Genomic DNA, 27828 nt, shown 5'->3' on the forward strand with positions numbered 1-27828 from the left:
ACAGTAACAGACAGGAGTGAATCATTCTCTTTTACCCGCTGTGTACTGCACATGTACAGGAGCTGACACTGAGACATACACAGAGTGTACAGTAACAGACAGGAGTGAATCATGCGTCTTTACTCGCAGTGTACTGTACATGTACAGGAGGTGACACTGAGACACATACATAGAGTGTACAGGAGTGAATCATTCCCTTTTACCTGCTGTGTGCTGTACATGTACAGGAGCTGACACTGAGACATACACAGAGTGTACAGTAACAGACAGGAGTGAATCATGCCCCTTTTACCTAACATGGACCCCATGTAACCAGGCTAACCGGGAATTACAGCACCAACGATATGATGCACCCGCCCGGCTGTCATTCATTTATACCGTGTACCATGAGCTCTGGTCTGTGGTTGGAAACTAGCCGGACAATATGTGGCACATTCACTTCACCACAGACCCCACACAGGTCACTGCTTTGTTCTGGGCGAGTGTGTCCTTTAATCTGGTCTCTCTGTGTTAAGCCGCAAACTCACACTGAATTACTGCACTGAGCTTCGAACAGAAAACAATCAACAGAAAGCAATGGAAAGATGGGTTTTATACCAACTCTTGTGAGTTAGGCTCACAATAAATAAGGTGAGAAGACGACACTGAATGAAAGACAGCGAGGCCCCATTTCACCCGTCGGGCTCCCAATGTTTTCGCCTCATTCGATCCTGCAAAGGGGAACTTTGACCTTTCGCTGAGATGTTTCACTTCTGTCGCCTTCATTTGCAGTTTTCCCTTCTGATATTTTCAAAGTCCACAGTTTTCGATCAAGAGAGGCCATTCAGCTCCTTCATGCATCAGAGATTAAAATCCAATTCACAAACTGACATTATAAAACTCCTTAACATTGCACTGAAATATTCAGACATGTTTCACAGGAGAATTATCACCATCTTTACAACCCTCCCTATCTCTGTAGCCTCCTCCAGAACCTACAACCCTCCCGATCTCTGTAACCTCCTCCAGCCGCTACAATCCTCCCTATCTCTGTAACCTGCTCCAGAACCTAGAATCCTCCCTATCTCTGTAACCTGCTCCAGAACCTAGAATCCACCCTATCTCTGTAACCTGCTCCGGAACTTAGAATCCACCCTATCTCTGTAACCTGCTCCAGAACCTAGAATCCTCCCTATCTCTGTAACCTGCTCCAGAACCTAGAATCCACCCTATCTCTGTAACCTGCTCCGGAACTTAGAATCCACCCTATCTCTGTAACCTGCTCCAGAACCTAGAATCCTCCCTATCTCTGTAACCTGCTCCAGAAGCTAGAATCCACCCTATCTCTGTAACCTGCTCCAGAACCTAGAATCCTCCCTATCTCTGTAACCTGCTCCAGAACCTAGAATCCTCCCTATCTCTGTAACCTGCTCCAGAACCTAGAATCCTCCCTATCTCTGTAGCCTCCTCCAGAACCTAGAATCCACCCTATCTCTGTAACCTGCTTTAGAAGCTAGAATCCTCCCTATCTCTGTAACCTGCTCCAGAACCTAGAATCCACCCTATCTCTGTAACCTGCTCCAGAACCTAGAATCCTCCCTATCTCTGTAACCTGCTCCAGAATCTAGAATCCTCCCTGTCTCTGTAACCTGCTCCAGAACCTAGAATCCTCCCTATCTCTGTAACCTGCTCCAGAATCTAGAATCCTCCCTATCTCTGTAACCTGCTCCAGAACCTAGAATCCACCCTATCTCTGTAACCTGCTCCAGAACCTAGAATCCACCCTATCTCTGTAACCTGCTCCAGAACCTAGAATCCTCCCTATCTCTGTAACCTGCTCCAGAACCTAGAATCCTCCCTATCTCTGTAACCTGCTTTAGAAGCTAGAATCCTCCCTATCTCTGTAACCTGCTTTAGAAGCTAGAATCCTCCCTATCTCTGTAACCTGCTCCAGAACCTAGAATCCACCCTATCTCTGTAACCTGCTCCAGAACCTAGAATCCACCCTGTCTCTGTAACCTGCTCCAGAATCTAGAATCCTCCCTATCTCTGTAACCTGCTCCAGAACCTAGAATCCACCCTATCTCTGTAACCTGCTCCAGAACCTAGAATCCACCCTATCTCTGTAACCTGCTCCAGAACCTAGAATCCACCCTATCTCTGTAACCTGCTCCAGAATCTAGAATCCTCCCTATCTCTGTAACCTGCTCCAGAACCTAGAATCCTCCCTATCTCTGTAACCTGCTCCAGAACCTAGAATCCACCCTATCTCTGTAACCTGCTCCAGAACCTAGAATCCACCCTATCTCTGTAACCTGCTCCAAAACCTAGAATCCTCCCTATCTCTGTAACCTGCTCCAGAACCTAGAATCCTCCCTGTCTCTGTAACCTGCTCCAGAACCTAGAATCCTCCCTATCTCTGTAACCTGCTCCAGAATCTAGAATCCTCCCTGTCTCTGTAACCTGCTCCGGAACTTAGAATCCACCCTATCTCTGTAACCGGCTCCAAAACCTAGAATCCACCCTATCTCTGTAACCTGCTCCAAAACCTAGAATCCTCCCTATCTCTGTAACCTGCTCCAGAACCTAGAATCCTCCCTGTCTCTGTAACCTGCTCCAGAACCTAGAATCCTCCCTATCTCTGTAACCTGCTCCAGAACCTAGAATCCTCCCTGTCTCTGTAACCTGCTCCAGAACCTAGAATCCTCCCTGTCTCTGTAACCTGCTCCAGAACCTAGAATCCTCCCTATCTCTGTAACCTGCTCCAGAATCTAGAATCCTCCCTATCTCTGTAACCTGCTCCAGAATCTAGAATCCTCCCTGTCTCTGTAACCTGCTCCGGAACTTAGAATCCTCCCTATCTCTGTAACCTGCTCCAGAACCTAGAATCCTCCCTATCTCTGTAACCTGCTCCAGAACCTAGAATCCTCCCTATCTCTGTAACCTGCTCCAGAACCTAGAATCCTCCCTATGTCTGTAACCTGCTCCAGAACCTAGAATCCTCCCTATCTCTGTAACCTGCTCCAGAACCTAGAATCCTCCCTATCTCTGTAACCTGCTCCAGAACCTAGAATCCACCCTATCTCTGTAACCTGCTCCAGAACCTAGAATCCACCCTATCTCTGTAACCTGCTCCAGAACCTAGAATCCTCCCTATGTCTGTAACCTGCTCCAGAACCTAGAATCCTCCCTATCTCTGTAACCTGCTCCAGAACCTAGAATCCTCCCTATCTCTGTAACCTGCTCCAGAACCTAGAATCCACCCTATCTCTGTAACCTGCTCCAGAACCTAGAATCCTCCCTATCTCTGTAACCTGCTCCAGAACTTAGAATCCACCCTATCTCTGTAACCTGCTCCAGAACCTAGAATCCTCCCTATCTCTGTAACCTGCTCCAGAACCTAGAATCCTCCCTATCTCTGTAACCTGCTCCAGAACCTAGAATCCACCCTATCTCTGTAACCTGCTCCAGAACCTAGAATCCACCCTATCTCTTTAACCTGCTCCAGAACCTAGAATCCTCCCTATCTCTGTAACCTGCTCCAGAACCTAGAATCCTCCCTATCTCTGTAACCTCCTCCAAAACCTAGAACACTCCCTATCTCTGTAACCTCCTCCAGCCCCTACAACCCTGCCTATTTCTGCAACATCCTCCAGCCCCTACAACCCTCCCTATCTCTGTAACCTCCTCCAGCCCCATGACCCCCCCATCTCTGTAACCTCCTCCAGCCCCTACAACCCTCCCTATTCCTCTAATCTCCTCCAGCCCCTACAACCCTCCCTAACTCTGTAGCCTCCTCCAGCTCCTACAACCCTGCCTATCTCTGCAACATCCTCCAGCCCCTACAGCCCTCCCTATCTCTGCAACCTCCTCCAGCCCCATGACTCCCCCATCTCTGTAACCTCCTCCAGCCCCTACAGCCCTCCCTATTCCTCTAATCTCCTCCAGCCCCTACAACTCTCCCTAACTCTGTAACCTCCTCCAGATCCCAGAATACCCCCTATCTCTGCAACCTCATCCAGCCCGTACGACCCTCCCTATCTCTGTAACCTCCTCTAGCCCCTACAACTCTCCCTATCTCTGTAACCACCTATAGATCCTACCACCCTCGCTGTCTCTGCCCCCTGCTCCAGCCCCTACAAACTTACAAACTTGCCCTATCTCTGTAACCTCCTAAAGCCCCTACAACCCTTCCAATCTCTGTAACCTCCTCCAGCCCCTACAACCCTCCCTATCTCTGTAACATCCTCCAGCCCCTATAATCCCTATCTGTGTAACATCCTCCAACACCGATAACCTTCCCTATCTCTCTCACCTCCTCCAGCCCCTACAGCCCTCCCTATTCCTCTAATCTCCTCCAGCCCCTACAACTCTCCCGGTCTCTGTAACCTGCTCCAGAACCCAGAATCCTCCCTATCTCTGCAACCTCATCCAACCCCTACGACCCTCCCAATCTCTGTAACCTCCTCCAGCCCCTACAACCCTCCCTATCTCTGTAACCTCCTAAAGCCCCTACAACCCTCCCTATCTCTGTAACATCCTCCAGCCCCTATAATCCCTATCTGTGTAACATCCTCCAACACCGATAACCTTCCCTATCTCTCTCACCTCCTCCAGCCCCTACAGCCCTCCCTATTCCTCTAATCTCCTCCAGCCCCTACAACTCTCCCGGTCTCTGTAACCTGCTCCAGAACCCAGAACCTCCCTATCTCTGCAACCTCATCCAACCCCTACGACCCTCCCAATCTCTGTAACCTCCTCCAGCCCCTACGACCCTCCCTATCTCTGTAACCTCCTTTGCCGCTATAATCCTTCCTCTCTCTGTAACCTCCACCAGCTCCTACAACCCTCCCTATCTCTGCAACCTCATCCAGCCCCTACAGCCTCCCTACCTCTGTAACCTCCTCCAGCCCCTACAGCCTCCCTATCTCTGTAACCTCCTAAAGCCCCTACGACCCTCCCTGTCCCTGTAAACTCCTCCAGCCCCTACAACTCTCCCTATCTCTGTGACCTCCTGCAGCCCCGACAACCCTTCCTATCTCTGTAACCTCCTCCAGCCCCTACAGCCTCCCTATCTCTGTAACCTGCTCCAGCCCCTACGACCCTCCCTATCTCTGTAACCTCCTCCAGCCCCTACAACCCTCCCTATCTCTGTAACCTCCTATGCCGCTACAATGCTCGCTATCTCTGTAACCTCCTCCAGCCCCTACAACCCTCCCTATCTCTGTAACCTCCTCCAGCCCCTATGACCCTCCCTGTCTCTGTAACCTCCTCCAGCCCCTACGACCCTCCCTATCTCTGCAACCTCCTCCAGCCCCTATGACCCTCCCTGTCTCTGTAACCTCCTCTAGCCCCTACAACTCTCCCTATCTCTTTGACCCCCTGCAGCCCCGACAACCTTTCCTATCTCTGTAACCTCCTCCAGCCCCTACAGCCTCCCTATCTCTGTAACCTCCTCCAGCCCCGACAGCCTCCCTATCTCTGTAACCTCCTAAAGCCCCTACGACCCTTCCTATCTCTGTAACCTCCTCCATCTCCAACAACCCTCCTTTTCTCTGTAACCTCCTCCAGCCCCTACAACCCTCCCTATCTCTGTAACATCCTCCAGCCCCTATAATCCCTATCTGTGTAACCTCCTCCAACACCGATAACCTTCCCTATGTCTCTAACCTTCTCTTCCCCTACAATCCTCCCTATCTCTGTAACCTCCTCCAGGACCTACAACCCTCCTTATCTCTGTAACCTCCTGCAACTCTGACAACCCTTCCTAACTCTGTAAACTCCTCCAGTCCCTATAACCCTCCCTATCTCTGTAACCACCTATAGATCCTACCATCCTCGCTGTCTCTGCCCCCTCCTCCAGCCCCTACAAACTTACAAACTTGCCCTATCTCTGTAACCTCCTAAAGTCCCTACAACCCTTCCTATCTCTGTAACCTCCTCCAGCCCCTACAGCCTCCCTATCTCTGTAACCTCCTCCAGCCCCTACAGCCTCCCTATCTCTGTAACCTCCTCCAGCACCTACGACCCTCCCTATCTCTGTAACCTCCTAAAGCCCCAACAACCCTCCCTATCTCTGTAACCTCCTCCAGCACCTACAACTCTCCCTATCTCTGTGACCTCCTGCAGCCCCGACAACCCTTCCTATCTCTGTATCCTCCTCCAGCCCCGACAGCCTCCCTATCTCTGTAATCTCCTCCAGCCCCTACGACCCTCCCTATCTCTGTAACCTCCTCCAGCCCCTACAGCCTCCCTATCACTGTAACCTCCTAAAGCCCCTACGACCCTCCCTATCTCTGTAATCTCCTCCAGCCCCTACAACCCTCCCTACCTCTGTGACCTCCTGCAGCCCCTACAGCCCTTCCTATCTCTGTAACCTCCTCCATCTCCTACAACCCTCCTTTTCTCTGTAACCTCCTCCAGCCCCTACAACCCTCCCTATCTCTGTAACATCCTCCAGCCCCTACAACCCTCCCTATCTCTGTAACATCCTCCATCCCCTATTATCCCTATCTGTGTAACCTCCTCCAACACAGATAACCTTCCCTATCTCTCTAACCTTCTCTTGCCCTACAATCCTCCCTATCTCTGTAACCTCCTCCAGGACCTACAACCCTCCTTATCTCTGTAACCTCCTGCAACTCTGACAACCCTTCCTAACTCTGTAAACTCCTCCAGTCCCTATAACCCTCCCTATCTCTGTAACCACCTATAGATCCTACCATCCTCGCTGTCTCTGCCCCCTCCTCCAGTCCCTACAAACTTACAAACTTGCCCTATCTCTGTAACCTCCTAAAGCCCCTACAACCCTTCCTATCTCTGTAGCCTCCTCCAGCCCCTGCAGCCTCCCTATCTCTGTAACCTCCTCCAGCCCCTACAGCCTCCCTATCTCTGTCACCTCCTCCAGCACCTACGACCCTCCCTATCTCTGTAACCACCTCCAGCCCCTATGACCCTCCCTATCTCTGTAACCTCCTAAAGCCCCTGCAACCCTTCCTATCTCTGTAACCTCCTCCAGGTCCCTACAATCCGATGAGGTTGCTTAGCTCCTCCAATGCTGCCCTCTTGAACATCCCTTCACCCTACCCTGCCCTCCTTTGTCACTGATTCGATTCACTCCCTTGGTGGCGACGCTGGCAGTTGCCTCGGTCCTACGCTGTGGAGATCCCTCCTTCCACCTCTCCAACTCTCTACCTCTCTTTCCCTCTTTAAGACGCTCTTCAAAATGTATCTCTTTGGCCATGTATTTGGTCACCTGTCCGACTATCTCCTGAGATGGCTGAGTTCAAATTTTGTTTGATAATAGCCCCTGTCAAGTGCTTTGCGACAGATTGCTACGTTCGAGGTGCTCTGCAGAGGAGCATGTTGTTACTGTTGTGAGCTAAACCTTTGTAAAAGCCGGAACTCAAACTGCGTGAGACAGGAATGAGCCATTCAGTTTTACCCACTCTAGACAGTACATGTACAGGAGCTGACACTGAGACACACACACGGACCACATAGTAACCGACAGCAGTTAATCATTCACCTTTTCCCGCTGTGGACTGTACATGTACAGAATCACAGAATTGTTACAGGTGCAGAAGGAGGCCATTCAGCCCATTGTGTCTGCACTGGCTCCCTGAAAGATCAATTCCCTCAGTTCCATTCCCCCACCTTCTCCCCGTAACCCTGCACATTCTTCCTTTTCAGATAACTGTCTAATTCGCTTTTGAATGCTTCAGTTGAACCTGCCTCCACCACGTTCTCAGGCAGCTCATTCCAGACCTTAACCACTTGCTGCGTGAAAAAGATTTTCCTCATGTCACTTTTGCTTCTCTTACCGAATACTTTAATTCTGTGCCCTCTCATTCTCGATCCTTTCACAAGTGCGAACAGTTTCTCTCTATCTACTCTGTCCAGACCCCTCATGATTTTGAATACATCTATCAAATCACCTCTCAGCCTTCTCTTCTCCAAGGAAAACAGTCCTAACTTCTCCAATCTATCTTCATAACTGAAATTCCTCATCCCTGGAACCATTCTCTTCAATATTTTCTGTACTCTCTCCAATGCCCTCACATCTTTCCTCAAGTCCGGTGCCCAGAACTGGACACAATATTCCACCTGAGGCCGAACTAGTTTCTTAAACAAATTCAACATAACTTCTTTGCTCTTGTACTCAATGCCCCTATTAATAAAGCCCAGGATACTGTATGCTTTATTAACCACTCTTTCAACCTGTCCTGCCACCTTCAATGGCTTATGAACATATACACCTAGATCCCTATGCTCCTGCACCCCCTTTAGAATTGTTCCCTTTATTCTATATTGTCTCTCCATGTTTTTCCTACCAAAATAAATCACTTCACATTTCTCTGGATTGAACTTCATCTGCCTCCTGTCTGCCCATTCCACCAACTTGTCTATGTCCTTTTGAAATTCTACACTATCCTCTTCACAGTTCACAATGCTTCCAAGTTTTGTATCATCTGCAAACTTTTAAACCAAGGTCTAGGTCATTAATATATATCAGGAAAAGCAAAGATCCCAACATTGATCCCTGGGGAACTCCACTACAAACATTCCTCCAGCCCGAAAAACATCCATTAACCACCACTCATTGTCACTCTGCCAGTTTCGTATCCATGTTGCTACCGTCCCTTTTATTCCATCAGCTACAAGTTTGCTCACAAGTCTGTTGTGTGGCACTGTGTCAAATACCTTTGAAAGTCCATGTACACTACATCAACAGCATTACCCTCATCAACCCTCTCTGTTACCTCCTCAAAAAACTCCAGCAAGTTAGTTAAACATGATTTTCCCTTAAGAAATCCATTCTGGCTTTCCTTAAAAAACCTGCATTTGTCCATGTGACTATTGATTTTGTCCCGCATTATTTTTTTTAGACGTTTTCCCACCACTGAAGTTAAACTGACTGGCCTGTAAGTTGTTGGGTTTATCTTTACAGCCTTTTTTGAACAAGGGTGTAATGTTTGCAATTCTCCAGTCCTCTGGCACCACTCTTGAGTCTAAGGAAGACTGAAAAATTATGGCCAGTGCCTCTGTGATTTCCACCCTCACTTCCTTGGATGCATCTTATCTGGCCCTGGTGTTTTATCCACTTTAAATACAGACAGCTTTTCTAATACTTCCTCTTTATCAATTTTAAACCCTTCTAGTGTCTGACTTACCTGCGCTTTTCACATTGCCTGGGTTGCATCTTCTTCCTTGGTAAAGACAGATGCAAATTATTCATTTAATATCTCAGCTATGCCCTCTGCCTCCATGTGTAAATCCCCTATATGGTCCCTAATCTGCCCCACTCCTCCTTTTACAACCCTTTTACTATTTATATGCCTATACAACACTTTGGGATTTCCTTTAATGCTAGCTGCCAGTTTCTTCTCATGCTCTCTCTTTGCCTCTCTTATTTGCTTTTGCACTTCCACTCTGGACCTTTTATATTCAGTCTGGTTCTCAATAGTATTTTCGACCTGGCATCTGGCACACCTTTTCTTCTTTATCTTAATCTCTACCTCTTTTGTCATCCAGGGAGCCCTGGATTTGTTTGCCTTACTTTTCCCTTTCGAGGGAACATACCTTGACTTTGGATGACCTATCTCTTCTATGAAGATAGCCTATTGTTCATTTCCTGGCCTTCCTGCCAGATTTTGACTCCAATTTATTTACCCCAGTTCCATTCTTAACCCATTGAAGTTGGCCTCCCCCCAGTTAATTATTCTTACTCAGGATTGCGCTTTGTCCTTTTCTGTAGTCAGCCTAAACCTTATGATACAATGATCACTATCACTTAAATGCTCTCTTACTGATACTCGATCCACTTGGCCCACCGCATTCCCCAGAACCAGGTCTAGCAGGAACTGGCACTGAGACACACACAGACCGTACAGGAATAGACAGGAGTGAATCATTCTCTTTTACCTAACGTGGATATGATGCACCTGCTCGGCTGTCATTCATTTATACCGTGTACCATGAGCTCTGGTCTGTGGTTGGAAACTAGCCGGACAATATGTGGCACATTCACTTCACCACAGACCCCACACAGGTCACTGCTTTGTTCTGGGCGAGTGTGTCCTTTAATCTGGTCTCTCTGTGTTAAGCCGCAAACTCACACTGAATTACTGCACTGAGCTTCGAACAGAAAACAATCAACAAAGGAACGGAAAGGTAGGTTTTATACCGACTCTCGTGAGTTAGGCTCGCAATGAATAAGGTGAGAAGACGACACGGAATGAAAGACAGCGAGGCCTCATTTCACCCGTCGGGCTCCCAATGTTTTCGCCTCATTTGATCCTGCAAAGGGGAACTTTGACCTTTCGCTGAGATGTTTCACTTCTGTCGCCTTCATTTAAATATTTCTGTTGTGATAATATTAAAGAACTCGGTTTTGGATCAGTACAGGCCATTCAGCTCCTGACTGCAGCAGACAAAAATCGATTTCGGATCTCTGTGTATCACAACTTGCAGTTATAAAAAGCCATAAGCTTGTAGAGAAACTTCCCAACAGTCTTCGCAGGAGCAATTATCCAACACAATTCCACACCAAGCAAATAAAGTGGGAAGAGGACAGATCCAATCACCAATCAAGCCCTGCACTCGCTGACCTCCATTTCCTCTGGGTTATGGAGTGACCGACTTTCAAAATCACGTTCTCATTTCCAAAACCTTCCATGGTCTCGCCCCGCTGTAACCTCCTCCAGCCCCTACAATCCTCCCTATCTCTGTAACCTCCTCCAGCCCCTACAATCCTCCCTATCTCTGTAACCTCCTCCAGCCCCTACAATCCTCCCTATCTCTGTAACCTCCTCCAGCCCCTACAACCCTCCCTACCTCTGTAACCTCCTCCAGCCCCTACAATCCTCCCTATCTCTGTAACCTCCTCCAGCCCCTACAATCCTCCCTATCTCTGTAACCTCCTCCAGCCCCTACAATCCTCCCTATCTCTGTAACCTCCTCCAGCCCCTACAATCCTCCCTATCTCTGTAACCTCCTCCAGCCCCTACAATCCTCCCTATCTCTGTAACCTCCTCCAGCCCCTACAATCCTCCCTATCTCTGTAACCTCCTCCAGCCCCTACAATCCTCCCTATCTCTGTAACCTCCTCCAGACCCTACAATCCTCCCTATCTCTGTAACCTCCTCCAGCCCCTACAACCCTCCCTATCTCTGTAACCTCCTCCAGCTCCTACAATCCTCCCTATCTCTGTAACCTCCTCCAGCTCCTACAATCCTCCCTATCTCTGTAACCTCCTCCAGCCCCGACAACCCTCCCTATCTCTGTAACCTCCTCCAACCCCGACAATCCTCCCTATCTCTGTAACCTCCTCTAGCCCCTACAACCTTCCCTATCTCTGTAACCTCCTCCAGCCCCTACGACTCTCCCTATTTCTGTAACCTCCTCCAGCCCCTACAATCCTCCCTATCTCTGTAACCTCCTCCATCCCCTACAACCCTCCCTATCCCTGGAACCTCCTCCAGCCCCTATAACTCTCCCTATTTCTGTAACCTCCTCCAGCCCCTACAACCCTCTCTATCTCTGTAACCTCATCCAGCCCTACAACTCTCCCTATCTCTGTAACCTCCTCCAACTTTGCCCTCTTGCCCATCCCCCTGATGTCCAACACTCTACCGTTGGCGGCCATGCCTTTAGCTGCCTCAGCCCTAAGCTCTGCAATTCCTTCCTTAAACCTCTCCGTCTCTCTCTCTCTCTCTCTCTCTCCACCTTCAAGCGCTCCTTCAAAACCTACCTCTTTGACCAAGCTTTTGGTCACCTCTCCTAATATCCCCTTCTGTCGCTCGGGGTCAGATTGTGTTTGACAATTGCTGCTGTGGAGCATTGTGGAACATTTTTACAATGTCAAAGGCACTATATAAATGCAAGTTGTTGTTGCATCACAGGGCACCTTTCCTCTCGCTCTGGCTGCAACTGCTATTGACCTCAGGTCCCAGGGACCCCCGACTTGATTCTTAGGAAGGATGCACTTAGCCTTGGAGGGAGTGCTGTGAAGATTTACCAGAATGATACCTGGACTCCAAGGGGGAGATTACAAGGAGAGATTGAACAAAATGAGGTTGTATTCGCTGGAATTTCGGATGTTAAGTGGTGATTTGATCAAAGTTTTGAAGATATCAAGGGAAACAGACAGGGTGGATAGAGAGAAACTATTTCCATTGGTTGGGGAGTCCAGAACTAGTGGTCAGAGTCTAAACATTAGAGCCAGACATTTCAGCAGTGAAATCAGGAAACACTTGGACACACAAAGAGTGGGAGAAGTTTGGAATGAAATCCCACAAATGGTAATTGATGTCAGATCAGTTTTTAATCTGAGATTGATAGATTTTTGTTAACCGAAGGTATTAAGGGAAAGGGGCCAAGGCAGGGTATTGTGTTCGGTCACAGATCAGCCATGATCTCGCTGAAGGGCAGAGCAGGCTCGAGGGGCTGAATGGCCTCCTCCTGCTCCCATCTTCAATGGATCCAGTGGCAGTTGATTGCTCAGTGACGGATATGTCTGCCGTAGCTGGGACACTGTCACAATGCACAGTAGAAGGCACATTTCATTCCTAAGACACCGTTAACCCTATCAAAGCCACAGGAAGAGATCTGCAAACCACCCATATCCCTTGTGGCCTCGCCATTGCCTATTGATGTGTTTTCCTGCGGAATTAAACAAGGTTCGTGCTCAAATCTCAGAATCATAGAACGAAACAGAGCAGAAGGGGGCCATTCGGTCCATCGCGCGTGTGTACGCTCTCCAAATCACGTCACTCAGCCCTGCTCTTTCTTCAAGGCTCTGCAAATGTTTCCTTTTCAAGTACTGAAAGCTGATGGTGAAACTGTTTCCACCACCTGCTTTCAGGCAGCAGGTTCCACATCACAAAAACTCACTGTCCCTCCGACAGTGCAGCACTCCCTCAGTACTGACCCGCCGACAGTGCAGCACTCCCTCAGTACTGACTCTCCGACAGTGCAGCACTCCCTCAGTACTGAACCTCCGACAGTGCAGCACTCCCTCAGTACTGACTCTCCGACAGTGCAGCACTCCCTCAGTACTGAACCTCCGACAGTGCAGCACTTCGTCAGTACTGACCCTCCGACAGTGCAGAGCTCCCTCAGTACTGACCATCCGACAGTGCAGTGCTCCTTCAGAACTGACCCTCTGACAGGGCAGCACACCCTCAGTACTGACCATCCGACAGTGCATCACTCCCTCAGTACTTACCCTCCGACAGTGCATCACTCCCTCAGTACTTACCCTCCGACAGTGCATCACTCCCTCAGTACTGACCCTCCCACGGTGTAGCACTCCCTCATTACGGACCCTCCAACTGTGCAGCACTCCCTCAGTACAGGCCCTCCGACAGTTCAGCGCTCCCTCAGTACTGGCCCTCCGACTGTGCAGCACTCCCTTAGTACTGATCCTCTGGCAGTGCTGCACCCCCTCAGTACTGACTCTCCGACATTGCTGCACCCCCTCAGTACTGACCCTCTGACAGTGCAGCACTCCCTCAGTACTGACTCTCTGACAGTGCAGCACTCCCTCAGTACTGACTCTCTGACAGTGCAGCACTCCCTCAGTACTGACCCTCCGACAGTGCGGCACTCCCTCCGTACGGTCTCTTCGACAGTGCAACGCTCCCTCAGTACTGACCCTCTGACAGTGCAGCACTCCCTCAGTACCACCCTCCAACAGTGCAGCACTCCCTCACTACTGACCCTCCGACAGTGCAGCACTCCCTCAGTACTGAACCTCCGACAGTGCAGCACTCCCTCAGTACTGACCCTCCGACAGTGCAGCACTCCCTCATTACTGACACTCCGACAGGGCAGCACACCCTCAGTACTGTCTCTCCAACAGTGCAGCACTCCCTCAGTACTGACCCTCCGACACTGCAGCACTCCCTCAGTACTGACACTCCGACAGTGCATCAGTCCCTCAGTACGTACCCTCCAACAGTGCAGCACTCCCTCAGTACTGGCCCTCCGACAGTGCAGCACTCCCTCAGTACTGACTCTCCGACAGTGCAGCACTCCCTCAGTACTGACCCTCCGACAGTGCAGCACTCCCTCCGTACGGTCTCTTCGACAGTGCAGCACTCCCTCAGTACTGACCCTCCGAGAGTCCAACGCTCCCTCAGTACTGAACCTCTGACAGTGCAGCACTGCCTCAGTACTGACACTACGGCAGTGCAGCACTCCCTCAGTACTGGCCCTCCGACAGTGCAGCACTCCCTCAGTAGTGACTCTCCAACAATGCAGCACTGCCTCAGTACTGCCCCTTTAGCATTATGTGGCTGTTGGTAAGCCTTTTTTCACCATAGTTCAGGCATCACCTTTCAGCAAGAGGTGACTCTCCTGGCAGAGGGTGACTTGGCCCACGCTTTTCAGCCCGGATCAGAAAGAACCCACATGTGATGATCCACACTGTTCCTCTGTAAGCTGATCTGACTCTCTACCGAGCCACTAGGCTGGCTAACCTCAGCCACTGAGACCCCAATTGCGTCCATGGCATGAATAGTTGCAGATGGTGATGCTGCCCACTGTACAATATCCCACTGACAGTGTTTGGTTCTGGCATCACTGGTGAACAAGTGACTCATTACCTTCAAAAGAGGTATGGAGCAATCTGGGAAGGGAGTGGGGATGTGTTTGCCTGATAGCTCAATTTGCAGCTCGCAGAATTGAAAGCAAAGTGTTGACCTGGGTCGGAAATTGGCTAAGCAGAGGGAGTCAGAGTCGGGGTAATGAGCAGGTACTCTAATTGGCAGGATGGGACTAGTGGTGTTCCCTAATGATCTGTGTCAGAGCTGTAGCATTTGATTGATCTGGGTTTGATTGTATTCGTCTGTCCACTGATCAGTGTTCACTGTGTTTGATCGCTTGGGTGGAGCTTAAGAGTTAAAACTGAAACTAGAAGGTTCTACAGCAGAAAGGAAACACGCTGCTCCAAGGAGACATGCACTGAGATCTTGTAAGAACTAATACAATTTAAAGTGCTCTAAATAAACCAGTTGGTGATTTAATACAAGTGTGATATCTGCATTGCTCTGTGATTAATCTGATATACATACTAAATCTAGCAACCTGGCCTAAACACAACAAGAGCCTCAACTATTCACCATATTTATAAATAACTTAGGTGATGGGATGAAAAGCCACATATCCAAATTTGCCGATGGGACAAAGATAGGCAGCATTGTAAGCAGTGTCGATGGAAGTGTAACATTACAAAGAGATATTGATAGATTAAGTAAATGAGCAAAACTGTGACAAATAGATTTCAATATAGGTGAATTCATCCCCTTTGGTCCTATAAAAAGATTGAACAGGGCACTTTCTATATGGTGAAAAGCTAGAAACACTGGAGGCCCAAAGAGACTTGAGGAGAGCTAACATAAAGTAGGGGTGTGTTTGCTGGAATTTAGATGGTTAAGGGGTGATTTTATTGGCGTTTTCAAGATATTAAGGGGAACAGACTGGGTCGATGGAGAGAAACTATTTCCAGGGTTGGGGAGTCTAGGCCTAGGGGTCAGAGTCTAAATATTAGAGCCAGACCTTTCAGGAGTGAAATTAGGAAACACTTCAACAAAAAAAGGTGGGAGAAGTTTGGAACTCTCTTCCTCTAATGGTAATTGATATTGGATCAATTGCAAATTTTTAATCTGAGATCAATATAAAACAGAACCCAAAAATCTTCTACCAGCATGTAGATAGAAAGCAGGTAGTAAGCCGTTGAGAGGATAATATATGATTGGAGGCGCAGGGCAAAGCTGGAATACTTAATGAGTACTTTGTATCAGTGTTCACTAAGGAAGAGGAGGCTGACAAAATATCGGTAGAAGCAGAAATGGTAGAGGGAATGGACGGGGTGAAAATTGATAAGAAGGATGTACTGGAAAGGCTGGCTATGCTTAGAATGGATAAGTTATCTGGTCCAGTTGGCTTGCATCGCACGTTGCTAAAGGAAGTGGGGATGGAGAGGTTTGAGTTAATTAAGGATAGCCAGCATGGATTAGTAAAAGGCAGATCATGCTTGACTAATCTCATTGAATTTTTTGATGAAGTGACAGAGAAGGTTGGTGAAGGGAATGCAGTGGATGTTGTCCATTTGGATTTTAATAAAGTGTTTGATAAGCCACTTAAAAGTCTAGTTCATAAAATTGAGGCTCATGGAATAGGAGGGTCAGTGTCAGCTTGGATAAAAAAAATTGGCTTAAGGATAGAAAACAGTGAGTTGTGGTAAATGGTTGTTTTTCAGACCAGAGGATGGTAGACAGTGGTGTTCCCCAAGGGTCAGTGCTGGGACCACTGCTTTTTGCGATCCAGGCAAATGTCTTAGATATTGGAATACGGAGTAAAATTTCAAAATTTGCTGATGATACCAAACTTGGAGGTGCAGCAAACAGTGAGGATGATACCAATCAACTGCAACAGAACATCGATAGGCTAGAGGAATGGGCCATCATGGATTCGATGGGCCAAGCGGCCTTCTTCTGTGCAGTCATGGCTGCATGATAGACTTTTATTAGCCAAAGGTTTGAAGGGATATGGGACAAAGGCGCGAATATGGAGTCACCCATCACTGATCTCACTGAATGGCAGAACAGGCTGGAGGGGCTGAATGGCCTCTTCCTGTTCCTGTGTTCCAATGCTCATGTTTCATGGCTTCTCCACCATCGAAAACACATGCAACTCATTTCATTGGTGCACGTGTCTGTTTATGTATGTGTGTGACTGTAGGTTTGTCTGCGTGTGTGCATGTGAGTGTTTGCACCTGTGTGTGTACATATTTGCGTGTTTGTGTATTTGTGCGTGTTTTTTTTGCGTGCATTTCTGTAATTGTGTGTGAATGGACGTTCACAGCTTGTGTGTATTCCTTATCTTTGTCTGGGGCACAAAGTGCGTCCAGGAACTGTGTTCTGATGCATGGTGTCCCCTTGTTTATGATGCTATACTTGTCACAGTGAGAGGGCAATGACAAGTGTTGTGTCGCTGTGCTGTGAATGTCTGTATACCGCTGTCTGTCTATATGTGTGTTTTCTTGTGTATGTGTCTGTGTGTCACTCTGTAATGAGTGATTTGTGCCAGCCTCTGTATATATCTGTTGTTACTGGATAGGTTTGTGTGGTTTTCAATATTGTTGTGATTTTTCTGTTGGTGCGTCGTTCATAGTTAGGTATTTGCAAGCTTTGCCTTTTTTCACATCCGCATGTCTTGACGCGTTTAGGTGTAACTGTGAGTCTGTGCATTCCGATATGTTAGCACACGTCTGTGCGAGTGCCTGCTTGTGTATCCCAGCTCTGGCTGGCTGTTGCAGTTTTGTGCGTCTCTGCACAGGGTTTGCCGATTTGCACCGTTCTGAGCATCTTTTTTGTAAGTGGCGAAGCTTTGCATGTTACCAGAGCGCTGAGGGGGTGTCTTGACCTCGGATGTCTGGATGTATGTATCTCAACTGTAAACACTGCCAGTTCCCTGAAAAGAGGAACAGGGCCTTGGTTTACAGATGGCACCTCCGACAGTGCAGCACTCGCTCAGGGCTGCGCCAGAGTTTCAGCCTATATTTCTCTGCTCGAGTCTCTGGAGTGGGCCTTGAACCCACAACCTTCTGGTTCTGAGGTACGGCTGACACAAAAGGGGAAAAGCCACCTTGGGAAATTCGTCTCCCACCCTCTCAGACAGTCGAAACCCAGATCGGGAAATCACATACAAACATACAAATTAGGGGCAGGAGTCGGCCCCTCGAGCCTGCTTTGCCATTCAATAAGATCATGGCTGATCTGATTGTAACGAACCCCACATTCCCACCTACCTCCGATAACCTTTCACCCCCTTATCAAGAATCTATCTACCTCTGCCTTAAAAACTATTCAAAGACTCTGCTTCCACTGCCTTTTGAGGAAGAGAATTCCAAAGACTCACAACACTCTGAGAGAAAAAGTTTCTCCTCATCTCTGTCTTAAATGGGCGACCCCCTTATTTTTGAACAGTGACCCCTGGTTCTAGATTCTCCCACAAGGGGAAACATCCTTTCCACATCCACCCTGTCAAGACCCCTCAGGATCTTATATGTTTCAATTAAGTCACCTCTTACTCACTCAGAACAAAGGTTGTCTATTAAGGCATTAGACCTTCTAAATGATGTGATCTCTGCCCCAGGCCCGGCTCTCTTTCAAAGGCATCGAGAAAGGGAACACTCACCACACCAGGCAGCCACGCGTTCCAGAAACTCACTACTATCTAGGCAAGAACCATCCGACATCCTCCGAAAACTTCAGCCCATCTAAATTCTACTGCCCCATATTCTAACTCGCACCAAGTCCCATTCACCCATCAGCCCTGACTGTGCTCCCTAACCTCCATTGGTTCCCAACCCGGCAATGCGTCGCTTTTGAAATTCTCATCCTTGTTTTAAAATCCTTCATGCCCTCACCATGGCTCTGGAATACCCTCCCTACGTCTCTCCGCCTCGCTTTCTCCTTCAAGAAGGTCCTTTAAACCTCGTCGAAAAAGCTTACGGTTACCTTTCCTCAAGTCTCCTTATGTTCTTTTTTATTCTTTCATGGGATGTGGGCGTCTCTGGCAAGGCCAGCATTTGTTACCCATCCCTAATTGCCCTTGACAACCGAGTGGTTTTTCTAGGCCCTTTCAGAGGGCAGTTAAGAGTCGGCTTCATTGCTGTGGTGCTGGATTCACATGTAGGCCAGACCAGGTAAGGGCGGATGATTTCCTTCCCCAAAGGACATCAGTGAACCAAATGGGTTTTTACAACAACCAATGATAGTTTAGACTTGCTTTCATTTCCAGATTTTTTTTAATTAATTAAATGAATTTAAATCCATTCATTATTAATGAATTGACTTCAAATTCCACCAGTGGCTTTGGTGGGATTTGAACAATGGGCCAAGAACATTAACCTGGGCCACAGGATGACTAGCCCAGTGACACTACCACAACGCCAACATCTCTTTGAGTCAAACCTTTGCCTGATAATTGCTCCTGCAAAGCATCTCGGAATCACAGAAGGAGGCTCTGTCTGTCATACCTCAGCTAGCTTCTTCAAAGAGCAGTGTAATTCAGTTCCACACCCCCAACCTTTTCACCTTGGGATGGTTTACTATGTTAAGGGCATTATATCAATGCAAGTTGGTGCAGTTCTGGTCTCCATATTATCAAAAGGTTATAGAGGCATTGGAAAAGGTGCCGAAAGGTTTGCTAGAATGATCTTAGAGTAGGTTAAAGGGTCGGCACAACATCGTGGGCCGAAGGTCCTGTACTGTGCTGTACTGTTCTATGTTCTATGTTCTATGATGCCAGAGCTGAGAGGTTATACCGATCATGAACGTTTGGATGGGCTGGGAGTCTTTTCCCTCGAAAAGAGAAACTGAGGGGTGGCTTGATAGGACTGTTTAAAATCACGAGAGGGTTTGATTGGGTAGACATCGCGAAGATGTTTCCACTTGTGGGGATGACCAGATCTAGGGACAGATAGAATCACAGAATCACAGAATTGTTACAGTGCAGAAGGAGGCCGTTCAGCCCATCGTGTCTGCACTGGCTTTCCTGAAGATCAACTCCCTCAGTTCCATTCCCCCTGCCTTCTCCCCATAACCCTGCACATTCTTCCTTTTAATAGAACAGTCTAATTCCCTATTGAATGCTTCATTTGAACCTGCCTCCACCACGTTCTCAGGCAGCACATTCTAGACCTTAACCACTCGCTGTGTGAAAAAGATTTTCCTCATCTCACTTTTGCTTCTCTTACCGAATACTTTAAATCTGTGCCCTCTCGTTCTCGATCCTTTCACGAGTGGGAACAGTTTCTCTCTATCTACTCTGTCCAGAGCCCTGATGATTTTGAATACCTCTATCAAATCACCTCTCAACATTCTCTTCTCCAAGGAAAACAGTCCTAACTTCTCCAATCTATCTTCAGAACTGAAATTCCTCATCCCTGGAACCATTCTTGTGAACCTTTTTCTGCACTGATAAATCCAGTGGGGAATTCAGGAGAAACCTCTTTCCCCAGGGAGTGGTGAGAATGTGGAACTCGCTACCACAGGGAGTGGTTGAGGTGAATAGTGTCGATGGATTTAAGGGGAAGCTGGATAAACACATGAGGGAGAGAGGAATAGAGGGAGAAGCTGATGGGGTGAGATGAAGAGGGGGTGGGAGGAGGACTGAGTGGAGCAGAAACACCAGCGTGGACCAGTTGGGCCGAAAGGCCTGTTTCTGCGCTGGAAATAATTTGGAATATTTTGTGAGACGAGCATGGTGATATCCCTCGAGCTGTTGGAGGTGACGGGAGGAAAGTGAGAGAAAGAGGCAGGCTGAATGACATCCTGCGGAGCGTGGCTACAACTGAGTGGAAACAATAAAAGTTCACCTCAATCCACATCCTGTACATGTGGTTAGTTCACTTACACACCGACCTACATTGTTAGCTGAAAATACATTTCTCCAGCAAGGGGACTGCGTGTAGGGCCAGGGTTACACCCTTTGCTACGTATCTGGTTCGGGTCGGGAAGGGTGGGTAATTCTTTGCTTTTCAGTCTAGACTCAATTCTTCCAACAATGAAAACTTGCCTTTAACGTAGCAGAACACCACAAGTTGCATCACAGGAAGAATGGCCAAGCAAAAATTTGACACTGGCCCACATAATGAGATAATGGGGCAGGCGACCAAAAGCTTGGTCACAGAGGGAGGATTTGAAAAGCATCTTAAAGGAGGCGAGAGAGGTGGAGAGGTTTAGGGAGGGAATTCCAGAGCTTAAGGCCCAGACTGCTGAAGGCACGGCCGTCAATGGTGGAGCGATTAAAATCGGGATGCTCAATAGACCGGAATTGGAGGAGTGCAGAGATCCCGGAGGGTTGTAGGGGCGGGAGGAGGTTACAGAGATAGGGAGGGTTGTAGGGGCGGGAGGAGGTTACAGAGATAGGGAGGGTTGAAGGGGCTGGAGGAGGCCACAGAGATAGGGAGATTTGTAGGGGCTGGAGGAGGCTACAGAGCTAGGGAGATTTGTAGGGGCTGGAGGAGGCTACAGAGATAGGGAGATTTGTAGGGGCTGGAGGAGGCTACAGAGCTAGGGAGATTTGTAGGGGCTGGAAGAGGCTACAGAGATAGGGAGATTTGTAGGGGCTGGAGGAGGCTACAGAGCTAGGGAGATTTGTAGGGGCTGGAGGAGGCTACAGAGATAGGGAGATTTGTAGGGGCTGGAGGAGGCTACAGAGATATGGAGGTTTGTAGGGGCTGGAGGAGGCTACAGAGATATGGAGATTTGTAGGGGCTGGAGGAGGTTACAGAGATAGGGAGGATTGTAAGGACCAGAGGAGGTTACAGAGACAGGGAAGGTTGTCAGGACTGGAGGAGGCTACAGAGATAGAGAGGGTTTAAGGGCTGGAGGAGGTTACAGAGATAGGGAGAGCTGTGGGTGTTAAAGGAGATTACAGTGGATAGGGAAGTTTTTAGGGGATGGAGGAGGTTACGGAGATAGGGAGGGTTGTAGGGGCTGGAGGAGGTTACAGAGATAGGGAGGATTGTAAGGACTGGAGGAGGTTACAGAGAAAGGGAGGTTTGTAGGGGCTGGAGGAGGTTACAGAGATAAGGAGGGTTGAAGGGGCTGGAGGAGGCTACAGAGATATGGAGGTTTGTAGGGGCTGGAGGAGGTTACAGAGATACGGAGGATTGTAAGGACTGGAGGAGGTTACAGAGAAAGGGAGGTTTGTAGGGGCTGGAGGAGGTTATAGAGATAAGGAGGGTTGAAGGGGCTGGAGGAGGCTACAGAGATATGGAGGTTTGTAAGGACTGGAGGAGGTTACAGAGATAAGGAGGGTCGTATCGGCTGGAGGAGTTTACAGAGATTGGGAAGGTTACAGGGGCTGGAGGATGTTACAGAGATAGGGAGGATTCTAAGGACAGGAGAAAGTTACAGTGATAGGGAGGGTTGTCAGGAGGTTTCGGAGATTCGGGCAGTTGTGATGGGTGAACGGGCCTTGGTATGAGTTAGAATTTATGGGCAGGAGAGTTTTGAATGAGGTCAAATTTTCAGGGATTGGAAGGTGGGACCATGTTTTACGAGGCCTCAGGCTTCTAAACCTGTCGGCCATTCTGTATGAATTCACATGTTGTCTATTATTCTTTCCTATGTCCAGTGATTACCCTTCTCTGCATTCAATTTCATTGGCTGCTTGTGTATGTTGTCTAACCAGTTCCCAAGGCTCTGATCTTAGAGGATTTAATCATATGGACAGGATACATAAACCTGGCTTTCCTTTAAAAGATTAATGGGTGATCTAATTGAGGTGCTTACCATGTTAAGAAGGTAGTCGGGTTGATAGTGAGAAACGGTTTCCTCTGATGTGGGGGGAGTCCAGAACAAGGGGACAGAACCTTAAAATTTGAGGCAGGCCGTTCAGGGGTGATGCCAGGAAGAACTTCTTCACACAAAGGGGAGTGGAAATCTGGAACTTTCTCCCCCCAGAAAGCTGGTTAAGGCTGGGAGTCAATTGAAAATTTCACAATTGGGATTGATAGAATTTTGTTGGTTAAGGATACGGAGCAAAGACGAGTAAATGGAGTTGAGGTACAGATCAGTCAGGTTCGAATGACGGAGCAGGTCTGAGGGGGGCTGATGGCTTACTCCACGTTTCTCATGTTCAGGCCGCAGGAACAGGAAGAGGCCGTTCAGCCCCTCAAGCCTGTTCTGCCATACAATTAGATCATGGCTGATCTATATCTTCACTCCATTTACCTGCCTTAGTTTGGTAGCTCTAAGTACCTTTATTGCTGTACCTGCCCACTAGCCTTTAGTGATATCTTTACATCTCTCTGCCTGCCAACGGTTCCTAGCTTCTCGCCATTTAGAAAACATTATGATCACTCTTCCCTCGGTCCAAAGTGGATCAGATTCAGAGATGTGGATCATAAATCACCTGCCTGCAGTCCACTCCCATGCCCTGACCTAACTGAGGGACAAGCTGGTGACAGATTGTCCCACACGTGTTCAATCCCCGGACCCATGTACACTGAACGTAAGAGGGAGCAGGTAGCTACATCTGTCATGCTTATGGGAAGCACAATGATGAAAAGATACAGATTCAAACTGAAACAAAGAAGGTATGAACTGGAAACATCATAACCGGATTATTCCCATCCTGGGCCATTGTGTGATCACCATGGGGGAGAGACCAAAGCGTCTCCCACCAGACTCTGATGCGACAAATGTTTGCCTTAAAAAGGCAGCCCTCAAGGCAGATGAACAAGAGAGACACCCAGGAAGAAGCATCACCAAGAAGCTTGTTCAGCTAAGAGCTGGGAGAAAATCCAGCAGGCCAGCGGGGAAGGTACGGTGCTGTAAATTCTACATTTTAACCTTGTGCAGCAGTGAACTGTCTGAAAACTAAACTTTCCACCAGCAGAGAAATCTACAAACACCTCAGGCCTGCAACCAACGAGAACTTGACCTCCGAGAGGATTCAACAGGTTTACGGTGAACCCCGAAAACCCACCTCACCTGAAAACTACTTACCCCTTTACCTCTCTACCTGTCTCTTCGTGTGTGTGTGGCTGTGTGTGCTCATGTGTGTGTGTTTTTTTTAATTCATTCATGGGATGTGGGCGTCACTGGCTAGGCCAGCATTTATTGCTCATTCCTAATTGCCCTTGAGAAGGTGGTGGTGAGCTGCCTTCTTGAACCGCTGCAGTCCATGTGGGGTAGGTACACCCACAGTGCTGTTAGGAAGGGAGTTCCAGGATTTTGACCCAGCGACAGTGAAGGAACAGCGATATAGTTCAAAGTCAGGATAGTGTGTGACTTGGAGGGGAACATGCAGGTGGTGGTGTTCCCATGCATCTGCTTTCTTGTCCTTCTAGTTGGTAGAGGTCGCGGGTTTGGAAGGTGCTGTCTAAGGAGCCTTGGTGTGTTGCTGCAGTGTATCTTGTAGATGGTACACACTGCTGCCACTGTGCGTCGGTGGTGGAGGGAGTGAATGTTTGTTGAGGGGGTGCCAATCAAGCGGGCTGCTTTGTCCTGGATGGTGTCGAACTTCCTGAGTGTTGTTGGAGTTGCACCCATCCAGGCAAGTGGAAAGTATTACATCAAACTTCTGACTTGTGCCTTGTAGATGGAGGACAGGATTTGGGGAGTCAGGAGGTGAGTTACTCGCCGCAGGATTCCTAGCCTCTGACCTGCTCTTGTAGCCACGGTATTTATATGGCTACTCCAGTTCAGTTTCTGGTCAATGGTAGCTCCTAGAATGTTGATAGTATGAATGCGCGAATGGGTGGGGTTGCGACAGTTTCGGGATGAAGTGTATTGCTCAGTAAATAATTAATCTTCTGTTTCAAAGTGGTAATAAAACACAACAGGGTTAAACCCTAATTGCAAAAACACACTTGCTGCAGTCAGGTGGGAGTTCAACAGTGGGAACCACCCAAACCCTTCACCATGTGGCCGTAACATGTGATACAATGATACAGTGCAGAAGGAGGCCATTCGGCCCACTGTGCCTCTGCCGATTCTTTGATCTCCAATCATGCCACTCCACAAACCTGCACTTTCCCAAATCGCTGCAAATTTTTTCTCTTTTTGAAAGTTCCTATTGAATCTGCTTCCACCGTCCTCTCAGGCAGCACATTCCAGATCACAACAACTCACTGTGTAAAAACATTTCTCCTCATCTCCCCCTCTGGTTCCTCTGCCGATTATCTTAAATCTGTGTCCCTCTGGTTACCGACTCTCCTGTCACTGCAAACAGTTTCTCCTTATTTACTCTATCAAAACCCTTCCTGATTTTGAACACCTCGATTGAATTTCTGCTTAACCTTCTCTGCTCTAAGGAGAACAATCCCAGCTTCTCCAGTCTCTCCACATTAACTGAAGTCCTTCCTGATTAGTGTCATTCGGGTAAACCTGCCCTGCAACTTCAGTAAGAACATTCTTTCAGCAATTTTTTCAACAAGTTGTCTGCACGTTAGTGCAGCAAATTAAAAGCAAATTAAAAGCAGTAAATGACCAGCTCTTAGTTTTATTAATATGATTTTTTAAAATGTTGAACTCACTACATATTGATTTATATACAGATAGTACACCAAGTCAGAGGGATTAAAGAGACATTACATTCCACCGTCTAAAATTCTCAGTATAAAATATACAAATGTTGAAGGGACATAAAACTGCTCGCAACAGATGGTGCATTCTGGATGTTTGCTGAAAGGATTCATCTAAAGGCATGCTGCGAGAGAGCTGGAACCCAGATGAGAGGGGTTACTGATTAACAGTGTGAGGAGATGGATTAACATCAGTAGAGATACAGTCAGTAACACAGGGTGCTGGGGGAGAGGGGTTACTGAATAACAGTGTGAGGAGATGGATTAACATCAGTAGAGATTCAGTCAGTAACACAGGGTGTGGGGGAGAGGGGTTACTGAGTGACAGTGTGAGGAGATGGATTAACATCAGTAGAGATACAGTCAGTAACACAGGGTGCTGGGGGAGAGGGGTTACTGAGTGACAGTGTGAGGAGGTGGATTAACATTAGTAGAGATACAGTCAGTAACACAGGGTGCTGGGGGAGAGGGGTTACTGATTGACAGTGTGAGGGAGATGGATTAACATCAGTAGAGATACAGTCAGTAACACAGGGTGCTGGGGGAGAGGGGTTACTGATTGACAGTGTGAGGGAGATGGATTAACATCAGTAGAGATACAGTCAGTAACACAGGGTGCTGGGGGAGAGGGGTTACTGAGTGACAGTGTGAGGGAGCTGGATTAACATCAGTAGAGATACAGTCAGTAACACAGGGTGCTGGGGGAGAGGGGTGACTGATTAACAGTGTGACGGAGCTGGATTAACATCAGTGCAGGTACAGTCAGTAACCCACGAGACGGGATTTTCTCCTATTTTTGTGAACCCTGTGATCAGCAAAGCATCTGCAGTTACAGAACTTGATCTTTTTGACAGAAAACATTCTTGTGGTCTAAGGGATGACCGACATCATCCATACAACGGTTGTGAGGCAGTTTGGCGATAGGTTGTGGCTGGAGCCATATGTGTGGTGGAAGAGACAGTGAAATGGGGGTCCCAAACCATGCCACCACTGTGAGGGTCTTCGAGTATCCCACCCATCATTGATAGAGCAACCTCTCACCATCCTCTATCTGCTCATGGGTCTGACCCCATGTCCCAGGAGTGAAAGGTCAGAGTATGACCCACTGAGCAGATCCATGGGCAGCAAACCAGCCTTATTATCCATTATTGTATGGCAGGACGAAGACTTGCTCAGCTCTTTATCCTTCTGATACAAGGGTGGGGACTATTAAGGAAATCAAATTACATGGGGAGCAGCAGGAAAGTGGAGTTGAGTTTGGCACAGCAGGCTTGAGGGGCCGAATGGCCTTTTCCTGGTCTTGTTCGGATTGTGTTCTGGAAGATGATATCACTGAAGTGCGGGATGGGGTTGGCGGGGAGACAGGAAGAGGAGGGGGCTTGCTGACAGCTGCGAGATCCAAATTTCCATTCCGTTCTTTAATTGGATGGAAAACCTTTGGCGGGGGTGCTGCTGTTTCCCAGAGTGCACCTGTGGGGCGGTCAAGGTGGATCCTGGTGGGAGATGCCCCCTCGCCCCCCCCTCGTGCCTCGCTCCTAAATACATCGCACCTTAGCGCCTTCCCTCATTTCAGGAATCACCCATCCCGCAGATCTTCAGCACCGACTCTATTCCGAATCCGGCGATGGCGGGGAGGGGCATTGCCTGGAGTTGGGATTTTTCGAGGAGTTGCCTATTGCGGAACGCACTGGGCGATGGAAACCAAGGCACTAGACTGGGAGGAGGCTTTGGGATCCATGTGTGCTGCAATTAGCAGCTCTATTCATATTCTAAAAAGGCTAGAGAGGCTCTGGAGACAGTGCAAAGAAAGATTCAGTTGAATGATAGCAGAACTGAGAGGTTATAACTCGCAGGAAAGATTGAACAGGCTGGGACTCTTTTCTCTAGAAAGGGGTGACCTAATGGAGGACTTTCAGAGTATGAAAGGATTTGATAGGGTGCCTCAGTGGCTGTGCCAGGTACGGACACTTCGCTGAGTCTGTGAGACCCACCTTGAAAGAACCGCTTCGTGTCTGGACCTGAGGAGGGACTTGTGGTCGGAGGAAGTGCCGGAGATGGTGGGAGGGTTAGAGAGAGAGAGAGAGAGAGAGAGAGCGCTGCAGATTGGGAATAGAGTCAGAAGCACAGGAAGGAATAGAGTTGACATTTGAGCAGGAGAGGGATGGAGAAGAGATGATGGGTGATTGGCGCAGACTTGGTCCTCGAGACAGGCTGCGACGGGGTGTGCGATGGGCCTCGGCAGATCGGTCGGGCGGCCTCAAGATTTAAAACGGCTTTCTTCGACCATCCCATTCCAAAAAGTGGAGGCCCCCCACTCCTGTGATTGCCTTTGTGACCCTGAAGGGGAGAACAAACAGAGGTTTGCGTTGGTGCGGTGCCTTTCACTCCCTCAGAATGGGCCTTTTTGAAGGGTAGCTGCTGCTGTCGGAAACACGGCAGGAAATTTGTGGGCAGCGAACTCCCAGCACCAGCAATCAGATCCTGACGGGTGAAGCAGTTATTTGAGTGATGTTAATCCAGCCATAAATATTGGGGCCCAGGAATTCAGGGTAAACTCCCAGCTTCACTTCTTCCAACAGCGGCCACAGGGACTTGTACATCCACCTGAAATGGCCCTCGGATTAACCTCTCATCTGGAAGACGGTACCTCCGACAGTGCAGCACTCCCTCAGTACTGACCCTCTGACAGTGCAGCGCTCCCTCAGTACTAACCCTCCGACAGTGCAGCACTCCCTCAG

The 27828-nt window shown here is 48.4% G+C and overlaps 1 protein-coding gene across 4 annotated transcripts in view; it reads right to left on the bottom strand.

The window, feature by feature from the left end:
• Positions 1 to 258: 258 nt before the first annotated feature.
• LOC137385092 (T-cell differentiation antigen CD6-like) overlaps positions 259 to 27828 on the bottom strand; it is a 138998-nt gene continuing 111428 nt past the window's right edge. For 3 of the 4 annotated variants that reach the window (XM_068059849.1, XM_068059850.1, XM_068059847.1), the window contains one exon: positions 24989 to 27427. The gene's annotated coding sequence lies outside the window, so the exon portion shown is untranslated. Of the gene's footprint in view, positions 831 to 24988; positions 27428 to 27828 lie in introns of those variants that run through there. The other variant, XM_068059848.1, reaches the window with a different exon arrangement.

The sequence above is a fragment of the Heterodontus francisci genome, chromosome 28 (assembly GCF_036365525.1).
Source record: "Heterodontus francisci isolate sHetFra1 chromosome 28, sHetFra1.hap1, whole genome shotgun sequence".
NCBI lineage: Eukaryota > Metazoa > Chordata > Chondrichthyes > Heterodontiformes > Heterodontidae > Heterodontus > Heterodontus francisci.